Raw genomic sequence first — 17673 nt, 5'->3', positions numbered from 1 at the left:
TCTTCAAGAAATGGCTCCCCCCTAACATATAGGCCCACATACCCTGTCTTCCTTTCTAACCTGAGAGTGGGTGCTGGGTGAACCCCCACCGTCTCCTCCCATAGTTGTATGTAGATCCCTTACAGCCAAAATGGCCACACTTCCCCAAACTCACCCGTTGTTAGCTTAGCTTCCCTCAATGTGTCTTTCATCCTATAATTTGCAAAGCGCTCTGTTGCTTCCCGAAAAATGGTCTGCGCTAAATAAATACAATATTAATAATAATAATAATAATAATAATAATAATACAAATAATAATAATCTCTTCTTTTGGTTTCTGCCAGACCTTCAGTTAAGGCCCCTGTGGGTACTTCGTTCCCTCTGGTCAACAATAGCCATTCCAGGATGCTCTTGGCACTCTGTAACTCAGTCTGCGGGCCCGCCTTTGGTCCCTCTGTGATTCTATTGTCACTCCTTTACTCCCACCCCCATGTCCTGCTTGTCTTCCTCATTATATCACTATGAGCACCCTCGTTTTACTTACTGAGGCACTCATTTCCCTCTAAATGCCCATGCCAACCATCCCTCACTCCCCGTAATCTCCTCCAACACACCCTGCCCGCACTGTGGAGACAGGCATCAAACTAAGCACACACCTTTCCTGAGAGCCACTCCAATGATGGACTCAGTTTGGTGCTTAATAATTGACATGTATCTCACCAGCAGTACCCTGACTGGCATGTTGTAAAGAGAAGTGTTCGACCCCTTTCCAGGGATGTAGCACTCAGGTAGGTCTTGTGCAATGTGTCACATTTGGAAGGCATGGAGCTTGATAATTACATGTGTTGCAGCCATGCAAGTACAACATCTAAGAAACATACACCACGATGTGCACCAAAACAAGAAGATCAGACATTGGCAAAATAAACTGTTTGGGTGTTTGGAGTTGTTTAAGGCATTTACATTTATAGGCATACATGCAGTACATAATTGATTAATGAAACCCAACACTTTGTTTTAAAATTCCAGAAATGTCTGTACGTCACTGCTACTATAAATGTACCAATGTAATCAACAACTCCAAGTACCAAAACCTTTGGCTTGGCCCTGCTTGCTTTGAACATCATACTCTGCAAACCAAAACACCCCTAGAGACTTTTCGGCACATAACGCACAGTGGGATTACATTATCTGCCCATAGTTGCATATTTTGTTTAAGTGGTGACTGGTGAATCATGATTTGAAGCAAGTCTATAATTTAGGCACTTCACTGCATTTCTTTATATCTCTTGGCATGAATATTTGTTAATATTTGTGTTTCACAAGCTTAAATGTTCTCTTTGTAGACCGGACGTGAAAAGTACCCAAATCACATAAGAAAGTGGCCCTGGCCATAATCACACATGTCCGGTATTGTCTAATATGAAACACAGAAATTTTGACAACTCTAAAAAACGCGGATAGGCATTAAACTAAATATAAGTGGGACATCATAACGCACAATAATAAAAAAGGAGCCATTTAGGAACGCAGTCTCCTCGCGGTTCCTTTTGAAAGTGTGGGTTCTAAGAACAGGACGACTCGCGGTAAGTGGGAGCTGGCAACCGCTACACGATGCTGTTAGAAGGGACAATTTATAACAAATGAGGGCTAAACCAACACCCTAATATGTCATTTCTGAATCTGTATCTACAGGGCATATAGTCGTCTACCATTCTAAATAACAGAGTAGGCATAGAAGAAGGTGCTAATTTCACGTGTGGTGGGGAGGGGCAAACTTATTTGTGTGGGGTCGTCTTCTTTACGCGTTTTAATGAGACTATTCTAGTGCAGATTCAATGTTACAAGCAGTTAACTCTCTCCTTTAAGTATCCTATTCCCTCTCTACCCTTCCAATCACTCCCCTGGCATGCAAGCAAGTACTATACCCACATCGTGATTTTAATTGCCTAAAAAATGTGGCATTTGAATGCATGTGCTAACAGTGAAATGCTTTACGTTGGTTATTGCTGGGCCCTTATTAACAGCAAAACCCAGGTGCCGTTTAACATTTGTGTCCTGTTCTGTCCGGCAACTGCTCTAAAGGTCAGTCAAGTCGAGTCAACATAGCCCAAAATGTCAGGGGGGCAGTGCTGAAGCCCAGTCAACTCAATGGTGTTGTGCCACTACTTGTGTTTAATGCCTTGATTACTCCTAGCCCTATTCTTCCTCGCCACAATACTTGTGGATGAGGCAGTTCTTGTGTACTCTGCCTCATACACAAGTACTGGGATGAGGTAAAGGTACATGGAGGTAATGTCTGACTTAGCTACCTGTAATCTTCATTAGCCCTAGGCCCTCTCTTCCTCATCCCAGTAATTATTTGTATTTTGTTTATTTATAACGCGCACCATCCGGCCCAAGGGCATCAGGGCGCAGCTTGAGTTTATATACATACATAGCTTATATACATACATAGTTATATACATAAATAATACGCAAACATAGATATATACATGAATTACAATAGTAGTTAACAAGGTGAGCCATAAAGACAAAATGTACAACGAGCAGAGATCAATGGGTAGTTGCGTAGTAGAAAAGTGGCACGATAGTCATAGTAAAATAGAAGTTCGGCAGGTAAATATGCCGTATTTAACAGATTAGCAAAGTAGTCGGAGGCAGGGCAGGTGACTGTGGAGCTGTGGCGTATAGCGCAAGTATAGGAGTGCCTAGTTCTGATCGAAGAGCCTTGGTTTCGTTTTCAACTTGAAGGTGTTAAATGAGTCCGCTGATCTGATGGTGACAGGGAGGGTGTTCCACAGCTTGGAAGCTAGGACAGGGAAGCTCGTGTCCCCCCTGCTTTTTGGAGTTTGAACCATGGAATCGATAGGCTATGGGTCTGGGCAGTTCTTTGAGGTCGGGTGGAAGAATGGAGGGAGAGCCGTGGGGGTTCTGTGCGTGAGGGCGAGTGTTTTCAATGATATTCTCTGCTTGACTGGTAACCAATGAAGGTTAGTTCTGGATTCGGAAATGTGGTGGTTTCTAGGAATGTTTAGGGCTGCCCTAATTGTATTGTTCTGGGTGATTTGTAGTTTATTCAGATTCCCTTGGCTAGTCCCTAAGTAGATGGCACTGCAATAGTCAATTTTAGACATAATGAGTGTTCTGGCTAAGGTGACGCAGTTCAGAGTAGTCAGAAACAGTCTACAAGCTGCAATAAGTTTACAGGTGTAAGCAGAGGCTGATCTGACTGCATTTGTTTGTCGAGACAAGGAAAGAGTGGCGTCAAGGTAAAAACCTAATGTTTTTGTGTTTTTAGAGACTTTAATGGTGTTTCCATCAATGATAAATGACTGGTAGGAAGGAATTAGTTTGCTAAGACGTTGCGAGGAGCCCAAGATGAAGAGCTCCGTCTTGTCGTCATTAAGGCATAGTTTGTGTTGGGCCATCCAGGCCTGGATGACCAGATAAATGTCGTTCAAGGCCTTGGTGTCAACTAAATATTCGCCAGTGATGGGGATGAGTATCTGGGTGTCATCAGCATAGTTGGTATAGGAGACACCCAGATAATCAAGTACATCAAAGAGCGGTTTCGTGAAAACGTTATACAGTGTGGGTGACATGCAAGAACCTTGGGGAACGCTGCAGTGAATTGGAGCGGGATCAGCGGCTGCGGAGGGTGAGAAGACCCTCATGGATCTGTTACTCAGAAAGGATTTGATCCATGCCGCGGCTGAGTCTGAGAAGTGGGCAGCAGAATGAAGGTGCCGGCAAAAGATTTGGTGGTGGACCAGATCAAAAGCCGCATAGAGGTCTAGGCGAAGTAGGATAGCTAGTTTCCCATTGTCTTTCAGGACCTCAATTTGGGTTTTTAGGTCTATCAGAGCCATTTCAGTCCCATGTCTGGGGCGGAATCCAGATTGTCGCAGGCCTAGGATATTATTGGATTCCAAGTAGTCTTGGATCTGCACGTATGCTGCACGGTCTAAAATCTTAAGCAAGAACGGGACGGTGGTTATGGGCCTGAAATTAGTAGGTATGCTTGGGTCTAAGGATGTTTTTTTAAGCAGTGGGATCACCCATGCGTCCTTGAGGTTATCAGGGACAGTGCCTGTTTTAAAAGAGGACTTAATGAAGGCCGTGATGAATGGGGCCAAGTCGTGGGCAGAATCCTTAATGATAGGAGCAGGGCAAGGATCACCTTAGCAGTTTGAAGGTTTGATTCTCTTGATGATGTCTTCTACCTCAACAATAGTGAGAGGGGAGAAGGCAAAAGGTTTAGTATTACGAGAATCTATAGGGGCATCCCTTACAGGGGTGGGTGGACGGTTGTCCAGCTTCAGGCTGTCTTGTTTGTCTTTGATTTTAGATTATAGAGTAGAGATTTTTTTCAGTAGAGTGGACTGGATGTTAGCACACCACATACTGTCTTTAGTGCAAGTGTCAGGGGGGTGGCTGGAGATTCAAGTTATTTTAAGATCTTAAAAAGTTATTTTGTGTTCAGGTCTGCTTGCAAGATACGGTTATTAAGGGACTCCTTTTTGGCAGTGATAATGGCATCTTTGTAGGTGAGGGAGGCAAGGATGAAACCGTCTTTATGCCCATCAGAGGGGTGACTTTTCCAGTGATTTTCAGCGCAGCGTTTAGCTTTGCGAAGCACTCCTAACTCGGTGTAAACCACGAGTTGAGATGTGTACATGGTTTAGACTTCCTAAGTTTGATAGGGGCGATAGAATTTATGTCAGTGAGCATGGTACGATTGTAGGTGTCTGCTAGGGATGTAGGGTTGGTGCAGGAGTATGTGGCTGCATTGAGCGATGGGAGTAGCAATGGGAGTAGTTTCTCCTTGGTTATGTGCCTTTTGTTTCTAGTGGGGAGGGTTGGAGCTATCATGGTCGGGGCACGCGGGGATGCTCCAATATTGAAGGTGATGATGTGATGGTCGGACCATAAACAGAGGGTATTGGAGAGGACATTAATATTACAGTTGGATCCGGCTAACCAGTCAAGGGTCCTACCTTTGTTATGGGTGGGTTCTTGAATGTGCATAGTGAAGCCGAAGTCAGTTAGTACGTTCTCCAGATCTGATGCAGTAGAGTCTTTAGGGTCATCAAGTCCCAGATTAAGGTCACCTAGGATGATAATTTGTGAATTGGTTTTAGTTTTGTCGAGCAGAAGGGTGGACATTTCGCCAACAAAGGAGGGTGCAGGACCCGGGGGTCTGTAGATAAGGTGGAGGGTGGCGGTTTGGTTAGGTGTTAGTGGTAGTTTCACTGAGAGTAGTTTGGCTGACTCCAGTTTGGAATTGGTCGACATTCTTAGACCGAGAGGGTTTTTATGAATGAAGGCCACTCCACCACCTCTAGTTTGGACAGTGTTGCGATTGCATCGCGTGATGCCGTAGTCTGGCGGTAAGGCCAAGGACAGTGAAGGTCCGGATGCAGCATGTAGGCATGTTTCGGATATGGCAATAAAATCGAGTTCTAGAGTTGTGATGAGGTCTGCGATGTCTAGTGCGTGAGCTGGAAGAGATCTGGCGTTAATAAGGGCGCCCTTGATCTGTGGCAGTTTGGCTGCTGTAGTAGTGGATTTCACCGTGTTGGTGGGTGAAGGTGAGCGAGGTGGTGTATGTAAAGTGTGCTTGGAGTTATTGCTACAGGTGTGTAATAGGTGGAATCTTGAACCTAGTCTCTTGTTTTTAAGCGAGAGGGAGCATGGTTGATTCGGCGTGGATTTCCTTGCAAAGTGTTCCAGCCAAAGAGCAGGATCATTAAGGTATTGGTTGGTATAGTTGCTGCTGTAGTAATGTTCAGTGGTGGTAGTCACGGGGCAGCCCATTGTGGGGTCTAAACTGGGCAGTAGCTGGTGGTAAGGGCTAAGATAGGTAATGCTATCTGACAGCTGAGGGAGCTGTTGGGGGGATAAGGAGTGGAGGGTTAGAGAGAGCGCACTTGGGAGATGTGTAGGTGTTATCACAATGAGTAGCTGAGCAATAATGGCTACAGGTAAGGCCATGAAATAATAAAGGATATGGATAGTCCTAAAAAGCATGATGGTGGTGTTAGACACCTGGGATTCAAAATGGGGCGCGCCGACCTGCAGCAGGTGAACAAGTTCCTGTGGATCAATTCAGAGGTAGGTGGGGGGCGGGCGAGCACAATGGCGCAATGAGTTAAATAAAAGCTCTAAGCAGGTTTGACTAATGTGGCACAGAGCGACACAGTGCAGCTCGCGTATAATACAAAGTTAGATACTGTGTTGCCTATATGGTGTAGGTGTGAGCGAGCAATCGTAGTGGCAAGACTTAAACGGCATGCAGAATTGTCAAAGTAAGCACCAAAGCACAGTAGGTCAGCATAAAACGGTTGATGCCATGAGGTGGGGCTAAGCTAAACAAGCATAACAGTGAACGCATGTTAAAACATGCAGCCAAACAGCATAATGTATACATGTGGAAACACCTAGATTGGGGAAATCACACTCTAGTCTAAAAAGCAGTATGGCATCACCTACATTTGAGAATGACACTCTAGGCTAAAAGCAGTATGGCATCGCCTAAATTTGAGAATGGCACTCCAGGCTAAAAAGCAGTATGGCATCACCTAAATTCTGGAAATCACACTCTAGTCTAAAAAGCAGTATGGCATCACCTAAAATGGGGCACTCACACTCTAGGCTACAAATGAAAAATACAGGTAGCAAGAAGGATGGCGTTTGACCGTATGGCAACATCTAGGTTGGAATAGACAAGGCTAGGTACTAAGATAGCGTTAGCTGGCTGTCTAGCAGATGAGCAGAATCGAATGTAGGGTGTATGGGCATGATGAGCACAACAAATGTGAATGGCATACGTTATAATTATGCAGTGGACCATTGAATGAATTGATGCACTTGTATCACAGTTCTGATGTACACTGTTAGCAGTGCAGGTTTATCTGGGAGAAGCGCGGGAACAGAAAGATAAAAATGCAAATGGGCAAGAGCGGCATTGTGTTGCAGCTAGGACAGGTTATGAACAGGTTATTTAGAGAAGGTAGATCAGATATGCAGGGTGTGGATTGCGAGCCGCAGGTTAGGAGTGTAGCAAGTCAATTAAGTTCAAGTAATGAACAGTGTAGAGGTAGCAGAGGGGTATAGTGCGCTATGGCAGTGAAACAGGCGAAGTACTGGCAAGTTAAGGATCCGGCAAAATACAGACAATCATACAGTGTGAATTGAGAGCATGATTATGGTGGGTAAACAAACCTTGATCGATGTAAATAGAGCTGCGCTGGTGAAGTGCCGATAGCTCAGTAGGCTAGTGTAGTTCCAGAGGCGGGCATGTTGACAATGGTCATACAGTATGAATGTTTACAGAACATGTGTGCGAGTATAGTCTGAAAGGAGTTTGGGTAGTTCCGTTGGTGATTCCGATCATGGAACGTGGAGCGTTCTTGTTGTGATTATCAAGTCTATCTTATTAATTGAATTTAGGATTTAATTTACTTTGAAAAAGTTAATGAACTGTGAAATCAAAAAAACAGGAATAGTAAAGTTATTTTAATTACACACAATGTCTACAGTGGCATTATTATAAAACAAAATACAATAAATAGCAAATTCTTGGTTGTGTCACGCCACTTACCTGGAGACCGGGATCCTCTACGCCAGTCCGCTCCGCGCCCTCTTGGCGGCTCTATCCGCGCTTTCGCACCTGGGGGTCTGCTGCCGGGAGAGTATCGGGGGTCCGAGCTGGTGTGTCTCTGCGCATGCGCGGACGATCATGCTCCCAGCTCCGAGCATGCGCAGTAGACTGGGCCCTCGCTACTGCTGCAGCTGGCGTTCCAAGCCTTGTTTTGGGTCATCAGTACCAGGCAACGAGACGGCTTGCGCCTCAAGCCTCTCGATTGCTGACGGCCCATAAGAGGAGTCGAGAGCGAGAGTTAGTTGCGTCTCAACGCGGTTTATTTATCGCGTTGCCCGCTTGACTCCCGAGCGTCCTGCTCAGTTTCCTGTTCCTGGCCTTGTTCTTGCTTGGGTCCTGGTTGTTGTCCTGGTTGTCTTCCTAGCTGCTTCCTTGTGGGGTTCCCTGGTCTCCCACCTTGGCCTTCCCCCGGGGTTCCCCTTCCTCAGTTCCCTTTGGGTCTCGCTCTTGGGCTCTCCTAGAGCTCTCCTCTCCTGTGAGTTTCCCCTCCTGCCGGTTCCCCTTCTTCCTGTGTCAGTTCCTCGCCCTCTTGCTTGTCAGCCTGTACCCCTTGGAACCTCCTCAGGCTGCCTTCCTTGGCCTGACCTTACCTCTTCAGCTACGTTGCCTTGGTCTTTGTTGGAACTATGTCCATTCCCAGCATCAGTTCCGTTGTTTCCTGGACTTGCTCTGCTGAATATCCCACTCCGGCAATCAACCTCATCGGACACTCAACTACACTGAACATCTGCCTCTCCTGTCAGTGCTTGCACTGTCCTGACGTCACGATAATCAGGAGAGAGCACCCCGTGGCGTTGGGAGTCGGTCCATCTTTCACCCAGTACCATTTTGGGTGGTGGAAGGGTCGGTTCCTCGCATCATAGGTCCGTCTGGAGACAGTTTTCAGTCTGGCTGCCATATCAAGATCTACAACCAAACCAACAGGTACTCGAGTTTCTCGTGATAAACACCATAACAGATTGAGACGCTAGCCTTCTGATTTGGAGATGGAGGACGATCAAGCAATATGAACCGAGTTACAAAGTCTCAGAGCCGAGATGACTGCACTACACCAGGAAAATCAAGCATTACGCCAAATGGTAACACAGGGGGCAATGAGTGCCCCGCAATCGGAAGGTTCATTAGCACATACATCTCCAATTAAATTTGACGGTGATCTGCGACGAGTGGCGGAATTTTGTAATCATTGTCGAATCCATTTTCTCTTCAGATCAACTTATTTCAACAACGACAAGTCCAAGATCGGGAAATTTAACTGGGAATGCTCTGGCCTGGGCAACACCTTTGGTAGCTACCAATAGTCCCATTTTGAACGATTTTGCATCCTTTGAGAAAGCTTTCCTGGAGGTTTTTCAGACGCCCAATCTGGCATCTGCAGCGCAGAATCAATTGATGGATTTGAAACAAGGAAACGCCGATTTGATAACATACATCAGTCGTTTCCGTCAATTGGCAACCGATTCACAATGGCCAGATATCACCCAGAAGACTCTGTTCCGCCGAGGCCTGAGAGAAGAATATAAGGATGAGTTGCTTCATATCCCTGAGCCAGAGACCCTTCAACGCCTTATTGAACAGGTGCTCCGGATCGACCAAAGGTTAGCGGAACGAAGAATGGAAAGACGTCGTTCCGAGAGGTTCACCTCCAGAATGACCAGTGCTCCTGCCGGATCGTTGGGTTCCACGGATTCTGGAACAGAGCCGATGCAATTAGGGGCTATGAGAGGTCCTTTGTCGGAGGAGGAGAGGAGACGAAGAAGGACGTTACGTCTGTGCCTTCCTTGTGGGGCCTCTGGGCATTACCTGGGCACATGTCCTTTACGCCCTCAGAAGAAGAAGGCGGAAAACTAGAGGACCTGTTGTGTAATGGAAGGGCAACGACAGGTCTCATTCCTTTTTCAGTCCTTTCTTCATCTTGTTCAGTGCTTCATCCCATGCAACCAGCCATTTTACTGACCTTGAAGATTCAACTACAATTGCCAGACAAGGTCCTGGAAGTATACGGGTTGCTGGATAGTGGAGCCTCAGGTAATTACATCAATGAAGCTTTCGCTACCATCAACAAGATACCACTCCTTTCCAGAGATGCTGCCCTACCTGTGGAAGTCATCGATGGGACTCCTTTGTCTTCCGGACCCGTCTGTCTGCACACAGTGGATCTTGCGCTTCGGATTGCCGAACACCTGGAGAATATTGCCTTGGATGTCATTAAGTCACCTACATACAGAGTGGTTTTGGGATTACCTTGGCTTCAACATCACAATCCATTCATCAATTGGAGGACTCATACTCTGTCGATTTCCTCCACTTTTTGCTCTCAGAATTGCGGCTTGCCAGCTCAGATTCAGACCCCTTCGACTACTTTGGAATCCCTTGGCAAAGGGTCTGGTCTTTGTTCCATTTCTCATGTTCCACTAGTGTACGCCGATTTTGAACGTGTGTTTTCTGAGCCAGGGGACATACCTTTACCCCCCACATCATTCTTTTGATTGTGCCATTGAATTGTTGCCAGGCTTTGAGATTCCACACGGAAAGCTGTATTCTCTGACTCTGAATGAGAGACAAGTATTACAGGACTATCTGTCAGAATGCTTAAGTAAGGGATACATAGCACCTTCAAAGTCACCCGCAGGATTCCCTTTGTTTTTTGTTAAGAAGAAGGAAGGAACCCTGAGACCTTGTGTTGACTACCGGCAATTGAACGATATTACTACTAAGGATCGATATCCATTGCCGTTGATTCACAGTATCCTGGAGACCCTCCACACTGCCCGGATTTTAACTAAGCTTGATTTACGTGGAGCCTATCATCTGGTTAGAATCAAGGCCGGGGATGAATGGAAAACTGCATTTAAAACACCTTTTGGGCATTATGAGTACCGGGTTATGCCCTTTGGATTGTGCAACGCCCCGGCCGTTTTCCAGCGGTTCATGGATAACATTTTCTGTGACCTGATAGGTGTTTTGGTCTGGGTTTATTTGGACGACATTCTGATCTTTTCTTGTACGGAGGAGGACCACGTAGGACATGTACATGAGGTTCTTCGTCGCTTATCTTGTAATCAATTGTTTGCCAAAGCAGAAAAATGTTCTTTTCACCAATCCAGTATTGAATTCTTGGGATATGTGATTAACCATACTGGCATACAAATGGATCCCAAGAAGGTCCAAGCAATTCAAGATTGGAAACAGCCTAATGACGTCAAGTCTTTGCAGCGCTTTTTGGGTTTCGCCAATTTTTATAGGCGATTTATTCCACACTTTTCCCAAATTTCAGCGCCACTCACCAGGTTGACCAGCAGCAAGGTTACTTATGTGTGGGATTCTCTTACTACTAAGGCATTCAATTCCCTGAAGACGGCTTTCATTACCGCTCCTATTTTGCGTCACCCTCAAGACGAATTACCCTACATAGTGGAGTCAGACGCTTCGGATTTCGCTGTAGGGGCTGTTCTTTTACAATGTGATCCCGGAACTTCCATTGAACATCCGGTGGCCTACTTTTCACGCAAAGTGTCCCCCAGCGAGAGGAATTATGCGGTAATTGAAAGGGAATTGTTGACCATAAAGACTGCATTCGAGGAGTGGAGACATCTTTTACTTGGAGGTCGCTTCTCTGTAGAGGTCCGTACCGATCATCGTAATCTGCAGTACTTGCGTTCTCTACAATGCCGTACGCCTCGCCAAGCCAGATGGGCTTTTTTTTTCTCTCCATATGATTTCCATGTTACATACGTCCCTGGTGCCTCTAATTTGAAGGCGGATGCCTTGTCCCGATCCTTGGAGAAGGAGGATGGAAACCCCAGTCTGGATCAGCCGTTCATTTCCCCACACCATTTCTTGTTGACACTCTCTCCGCATTTACAGTGCATTTCCGATGCCACCCAACAGGATCCGGAACGGACGGGTCTTCTTCAGCGGAAATCAGTATCTGAATATGAGGGTCTCCTGTTCTTCCAGAAGAGGTTGTACATTCCCGACGGGTCTATTCGCAATGACATTCTGCACGGCTTTCATGATTCACCGATTGGAGGACATCGTGGAATTAGCGCTACTCGAGAACTGGTATCCCGACAGTTTTGGTTGCCTGGTTTGGCTGGAGAGTTCGAGAAGTACGTGGGAAGTTGTCCCGTCTGCGCCCAGTCCAAGGTTCCCAGGAGGCGGCCGGCCTTTGGGATTACTTGTACCTACGGAATTAGCTCCTTATCCATGGCACACCATCGCCACCAATTTCATTGTTGAACTGCCTCCCTCTGATGGATATACCTGCATAATGGTGGTGGTTGATTGCTTTACTAAGTATGCCCACTTCATTCCTTTCGTCAAGATACCCACGGCTGCCCAGATGGCTGTTGCCTTTTTGCACGAAGTGTACCGGTTCCATGGCCTACCAGAAAAGATAATTTCGGATCGGGGATCTCAGTTCCTCTCACATTTTTGGGGTAAACTATGTGATCATCTTGGCATCCGCAGGGCATTGAGTTCTGGTTACCACCCGCAATCCAACGGTCTTACGGAAAGGACTAATCAGACTTTACAGTGTTATCTCCGTTGTTTTGCCAACGCTACTCAGTCCAACTGGAAGACTTGTCTGGATCTTGCTGAAGTTTCATACAACAATTCCATCCATGCTTCTACAGGATACAGCCCATTCTACTGTTCTGCAGGCCAGCACCCTAAATTGATGCCTTGCCGTCCTGTGCCTCCCAGTTCGGTTCCTTCCGCCGATTCACTGATATCAACCATTCGGAAGCAACATGAGATGGCACGCAAGTCCTTGATGGAAGCTAAGGAACGTATGAAATTGCAGGCTGACAGGAGGAGGAGTGTGGAACCTGACTTTCAGGTTGGTGACAGAGTTTGGTTGTCCTCTAAGAACCTGCCACTTAACAATTTACCTGTGAAGTTGGCTCCTCGATATTTTGGTCCATTTAGGATAACCAAGCGCCTGTCCTCTGTGGCTTACCGCTTCCAGCTGCCTCCCTCTTGGCGGGTGCACCCGGTTTTTCATGTCTCCCTTTTGAAGCCTATGTTCACGATACCCATGGTCATTCCTGTCCTCCCCCAACTTCAGTCCTAGTGCAGGGTGTCCCCGAATTTGAGACCCAGGAGATCTGTGATGCCCGTTTCTGCAGGGGGGCACTGCATTTTTTGGTGGACTGGAAGGGGTACCCGGCTTGTGATCGCACCTGGGAACCGTACCGGCATGTGCACGCTCCCCGCCTTGTGCGTGAATTCTATGGTCGCTTTCCTTGGAAACCTGGGGCCCCGGGTCTTTCTGGGGGGGGTCATAGTGTCACGCCACTTACCTGGAGACTGGGAACCTCTACGCCAGTCCGCTCCGCTCCCTTTTGGCGGCTCTATCCGCGCTTTCGCACCTGGGGGTCTGCTGCCGGGAGAGTATCGGGGGTCTGAGCTGGTGTGTCTCTGCGCATGCGCGGACGATCATGCTCCCGGCTCCGAGCATGCGCAGTAGACTGGGCCCTCGCTACTGCTGCAGCTTGCGTTCCAAGCCTCGTTTTGGGCTCGTCAGTATCAGGCAACGAGACAGCTTGCGCCTCAAGCCTCTCGATTGCTGACGGCCAAAAAGAGGAGTCGAGAGCGAGGGTTAGTTGCATCTCAAAGCGGTTTGTTTATCGCGTTGCTCGCTCGACTCCCGAGCGTCCTGCTCAGTTTCCTGTTCCTGGCCTTGTTCTTGCTTGGGTCCTGGTTGTTGTCCTGGTTGTCTTCCTAACTGCTTCCTTGTGGGGTTTCCTGGTCTCCCACCTTGGCCTTCCCCCGGGGTTCCCCTTCCTCATTTCCCTTTGGGTCTCGCTCTTGGGCTCTCCTAGGGTTCTCCTCTCCTGTGAGTTTCCCCTCCTGCCGGTTCCCCTTCTTCCTGTATCAGTTCCTCGCCCTCTTGCTTGTCAGCCTGTACCCCTTGGAACTTCCTCAGGCTGCCTTCCTTGGCCTGACCTTACCTCTTCAGCTACGTTGCCTTGGTCTTCGTTGGAACTACGACCATTCCCAACATCAGTTCCATTGTTTCCTGGACTTGCTCTGCTGAATATCCCACTCCGGCAATCAACCTCATCGGACACTCAACTACACTGAACATCTGCTTCTCCTGTCAGTGCTTGCACTGTCCTGACGTCACGCTAATCAGGAGAGAGCACCCCGTGGCGTTGGGAGTCGGTCCATCTTTCACCCAGTACCATTTTGGGTGGTCGAAGGGTCGGTTCCTCACGTCATACGTCCATCTGGAGACAGTTGTCAGTCTGGCTGCCACATCAAGATCTACAACCAAACCAACAGGTACTCGAGTTTCTCGTGATAAACACCATAACAGGTTGTTTTTCAACATACATTGGGTGTGCATGGGACGGGAGAGTTCCACAAAGGTGTGGACATCTGCTGTGTTACATAATCACACATCTGCACATAAGCACAGCTGTAGACCTTGTTTCCTGCAGCTTCTTATGCACCTCATTCAGTTCTAATCACCCAACATTTACATGTTTTTGAGGCTTTATCTGCCTATATTTAATAGCAAGCCATCTACCACTAATTGCTTTGCATTTCAGATAATCATGCGGATAACAAAGAGAGTTAAGAAGGTATTTGACAAATCTTAATGGACAACCCTGTGCCAACCTGTTTATATCTCTGCCCTTAAAAGCCATAGCTCTGTGTTCCTACGCACTTGTGATGTTAAGAAAAAATGCATTAGAGCCATCAAAAAGAAAAAAAACATTTCTTTTTTGGGACGTTTCATCGAGTGCTTTTCTTGTGCCTAAGTTTTTCCTAATAGCTTCTCTGTATTGTGGTGGGTGCAGGCAGGTTTATGGCTCTTTATGGCCAAGAGCTGGCTTTAGAGGGAAAGGGTGCACATTTGGAAAGGAGAAGTGGTGACAGACATGTGGAGGGGAGTGAAGAGGTGGCAACATTCTGGATGAAAACACTCTATATTCTTTTAGAACCAGACGTGCTATGGTGTGCAGTAAATGTAAGCATTAAGATTTTTCTGGTATAGAATAAGCTCTGTTGTCCATGGAAAGGACACCCTTTACACCAGGGGTCCCCAACCTTTTGTGCGCAATGAGCAAAATTGGCATATCAAATTAAATGGTGAGCAACATCAATTTTTTGATGTAACATATTGGCGCACAGTTGGCGGAAAAATGATTGCAACACTAATTAGAAATGTAGCAAAGTTAAAACTGCGTATAGAACATTTCATTTGCAGTACTTAATATTTATCTAGACCACGTGTTAGTGTAGTCAAGGAAATGTGCAAGGCCTTTAACTTCATTTGATGTTAAGTGGTTGTCTACAAGAAATGTTGAGGAAATTGAATGGTCAGTTGTACATTTTTAGACATATAGGACCAGTCTAGATGTTCAAAAATAGAGTAGGAGTAAACAAACATTACCAAGGGTTTCAGGTTCCCGAGCAAAATATTATTGCAAATGTATGGACAGTAAAAATGGCCACAAATGGACCACTGATTTTTCAGGTCTACTGAGATTCCGCCTAGGATTTTATGGGGTCTTTAACGGCAAATGGGGCATTCCTAAGCATGCAAGATCGGCAATACTGTTACACAGTCATTGATGACTGTGTTGTGGATTTTTTTTCCTCCAGGAATGTTATGAAATGGTACATTTCTTATTGATCAAAGAGTAAACACAATCCTCTTGAGTTCATTTTCCAATGGCCAGGGTAGGCACCACAAAGAAGATATCTGACAGCCAGAGAGGCTGGTTGGCGATGCCTACGCTTGAAAAGGAGGCATTGGAAAGAATTACTAATTCACAAGAAATTAAGATATTCTCTTAAAACTGTTGACCAGTTCAGAGGCCACAAAGGAAAGCGTCAGTTTGTTTGAGTCTTTAGGAGAAACTATCCAGGGCAGAGCTATTGGCAAACCGTGTCCCCAGGTTCAGGAGTTCCAGTTTATAGAAAGGGATGCACAATGGTTCGATTTAATGAGGGGTGTGTTCACTGCTGGTCAGATTTATAGTTTCAAAATGGCAAAAAGAATTGGCTTAAGACAAAAAAAGAATTTGAGAAACAATGGGAGCTTTTTTGAAGGACACCAAATCGTTTTATGTTTATTGCTGTTGTTAAGACTGGCATTATGCCATCCCCTTAGATAAGTATTTCTTGGACCACCAGCCCCTCACATATATAGGCCAATTCCCTTACTGGACATTGGGGCTCATTACGAGTTTGGTGGCATCTCAAAAATACCATTACTGCCACTTGGTGCAGTGGTATCACTGCTAGATTCCAAGTGGTGGTTGGGTGGTGTTAGTCCCCTATTATGGAGTCCGTAGAACTCCACAGTGGATTTCATCAGTATTTGATTGATAGAAACATAATGTGGCGTAATTTACATTTTATTGGAGTCTGTGACAAATCTGTGGATGCTGTCCCTTTTCCCCTATGGGGGAGACCATTCCCATGGGGCTGGGACGGTACGTACTGGGTACAATAGTTCCTCTGAGGGTGGTGCACAGGGAGAGGATCACATGGAGAGGAAACCCCTCATGGGACTAAGAACGACACTACCCTGAGAACGCAGTATCATCACCAATCACCGGACCCTAGACCCCCCCTTCCAATAACCCAAAAAACAACCACTTCCCTAATAGGCTCATGAGCTATAGTCGCCCTGCTATTTCCCTAGATAAGTACTGGGACTATGAAGAGCACAACCGACCCAAGGGAGAGCAAGGGTAGAAATACTGAGACAAGGAAGAATGGGGAAGAGTTGAAAGATATGCTATTGACAACCACTGAGACAAAGAAGATTCATGGAGGAATGTAGAGTGTTCCACATAACCAACATGAGCATTCTGGACTACTTGGAATAAGTATTGGGATGAAAAGGAGGAGCGGAGGCATGAAGAGTTTTCCTAAGAACCACAATGAGCAGTCTAGTTGTTGCTGGCTGCTCATTGGCCAATGCAGAGTACAAAATGAAAAGGGACTCAGGAAGAAGTTGTCTAATCCTCCATGAAGGAGCTGCAGGAGCCAGCATGGTGCAGGAAGGTTCAAGGAAGCACACCAGGATGCCAAGAGGGGAGCTGGAAGGACAAGGGCCAGTCCACAGTGGAAGGACCAGAAGGTGACCTGGAAGAGAGAAGCTCCCGATGTTCCTGCAGACAGGGAAGCGCAAAAGGGGAGCACTCAGACTGGCTGGTGGGAAACTAAGACGGTGTAGTCAGCATCTTAATAGTCACAGTACCTGGCATGCATATGAGCCATGTCTGTCCCCCAACAAGAGAAACGTAAGGGTCTGGAACCCACCAAAAGAAAGCAACATGAGTCCTCTTCCTTGTGGCGGTACTTGTGAGGAAAGGGCTCCAAGCACCCAAACACAAAAGAGGTGTCTGGGACCCACTACACGAGAACCACACAAGTCATCTTCCTCGTGGTGGTACATGGGATAAGAGAGCTCCAATAACCTCACGCGAAGAAGGGAGGTTTGGGACCCACTACACGAGAAACCCACAAGTCCTCTTCCTTGTGGTGGTACTTGGGAGAAGAGTGCCCCCAGTTCCCGAACATAAAGAGGGGTCTGGGGGCCAATCCCATGAGAAGAAGGGAAACCACAGAGTAATTTACTAAGGACCATACTTGGCAGGGAAGTGAACTAAGTTGGCCCAAGCGGAAAGAGAGAGAAGCAGAGATCTGGGACCTACAGGAGAAGGAACCAGGGCAAAGGAGTCATTGCCCCTGGTTGTTGCGAAGTTTGTGCAATGGAGAAATATCTAAGAACTGTATGGAACTTTATTTTACATTTACGACATTTGGGTTTGGAACCTTTGTTACTTGGAACTCTTTGATTAGATCTACAACCTATTATTCTGAATTAAGAAGACCTTTGGTTTTTTATAAGTTAGTCAATAGTGTGAGAGATGGAAATAGGCTTCGGACTTGTGACAGTGGACTATTTACTTTAGACAAGACATCCTGACAGTTTCCTTAGTTTTTGTTGAGGAAGGGAAACCCTCTTAGCTTTAGGGAAATAGAGGCGTTTC

Source organism: Ambystoma mexicanum, chromosome 1p (assembly GCF_040938575.1).
Source record: "Ambystoma mexicanum isolate Mex_15411 chromosome 1p, UKY_AmexF1_1, whole genome shotgun sequence".
Lineage (NCBI taxonomy): Eukaryota > Metazoa > Chordata > Amphibia > Caudata > Ambystomatidae > Ambystoma > Ambystoma mexicanum.
The sequence above is the reverse complement of the archived record's forward strand: the minus strand, read 5'-3'. Positions refer to the sequence as shown.